This window comes from Bos indicus, chromosome X (assembly GCF_029378745.1).
Source record: "Bos indicus isolate NIAB-ARS_2022 breed Sahiwal x Tharparkar chromosome X, NIAB-ARS_B.indTharparkar_mat_pri_1.0, whole genome shotgun sequence".
In the NCBI taxonomy this organism is placed as follows: domain Eukaryota; kingdom Metazoa; phylum Chordata; class Mammalia; order Artiodactyla; family Bovidae; genus Bos; species Bos indicus.
The window spans coordinates 78,873,897-78,875,361 of record NC_091789.1 but is presented as its reverse complement, the minus strand read 5'-3'; positions in this window follow the sequence as shown (position 1 = coordinate 78,875,361).

The window sequence follows — 1,465 nt, the reverse complement described above, 5'->3', positions numbered from 1 at the left end:
TTCACATTTCATTACCCAGTTTCTTTTGCAGGCTTTCTCAGATGTACCTGAAGAAAACGAATTGATAAGAATCCAAGACAAAGAAGTGCCAACTTACTAACTTGTGATTGTGACATTTCCTTAGACATAAAAAATTCTAAAGTATTTTGACATGTTTAGTAGATTAAGTTAACACCTACAAACCACTGGTCATGAGACTAGAGTTGCTTTCATTCATTTGTTCAGTCAAGCTTATATTTATTATTGAATACATATTTTTGAGCATTTACTTCAAGCCAGGTGGTGTTCTGAGGGTGATAATACAGTCAACAAATGATGAGCCTTACTCTTACAGTTTATTGGGGAAGAAAGAGATTTTCAAAATCTAAAAATAAATATTTAAATTTAAAATTGTAGCATTATTTTTAAAAATGAATAAACTCTCGTGAGAAAGACTTTTGTGTTGGAGAGGGAGCTACTTTGGAAGGGATAATCAGGAAAGTCCTCTCTGAAGAAATGACATTTAAAATCATAATGAGAGTGTTAATAGCCTCGGTAGGGAGGCCAGAGGTTCTTAAGCAGCAGGAGGAAATAAAACTGCAAGTAGCAGACTTTTTTTTTTTTCTTTTCTCTTCTAATCCTATGTTGTCATGGTGACACCTGGTTCCACCTGAATTATCTCAAATCTTGAGCTAAGCAATGTGGTTTTTCTCATGGAAATATCTTCGTTAAGCTATGTTAAGGAACTATGTATTTCCTTGGAAATCTGCCTTTCTTCAAGATTCATGTCAATTGTTTTATGACCCAGGATGACACACCTTATGCCAGTGCTATCTCAAAATGCATGTTGTGGGTAAGGGGCCTGGTGCATCTCTCTCACTTTTGAAGTGTTTCCTTTCTCTAATTAGCAGCTTGCTAATAGGTGTATAACTTTTGCTAAAAACCAGCAATGGGGGGACTCTTTCTGTCCCTTTCTGGTGTCTATGTCAGAAGCTTTCTCTGTATCTTTTATACTTTAATGAAACTTTATTACATAAAAAGCTCTGAGCCATCAAGCCTCTTTATTGGTCCTGGATTTGAATACCTCTCCTCCTGAGGCCAAGAATCCTGGCATCCTTCACAACTCATACCAGCGGCCTTTAATATCTGAAGAATGATAAAGATCTAGGCAGTAGTGGAGGTGGAAGCGGAGATTAAGGACATCACAGAGGGGAACAGAGTGTTTCAAACCCTTGAGGTGGGGAGAAGTATGGCCATAGAGAAAAGGGAAGAAAATGGCACTATAAGAGCGGGGAAAGCTTTGCTGAGAAAAGAGTAATTTGCCCCATTTTTCCTGCCTTTTTGCTTGAGTTGGTACATCTCATCTTATCGTATCTTGCTCTTAGGTTGAAATTTATACCTTAGGCTTTTCTCAGGCCTTTGGACTCAGATTGAATTATACTGACAGTAGAATGAGGAATCTGAGGGTGTTAATGGGAAATATCTC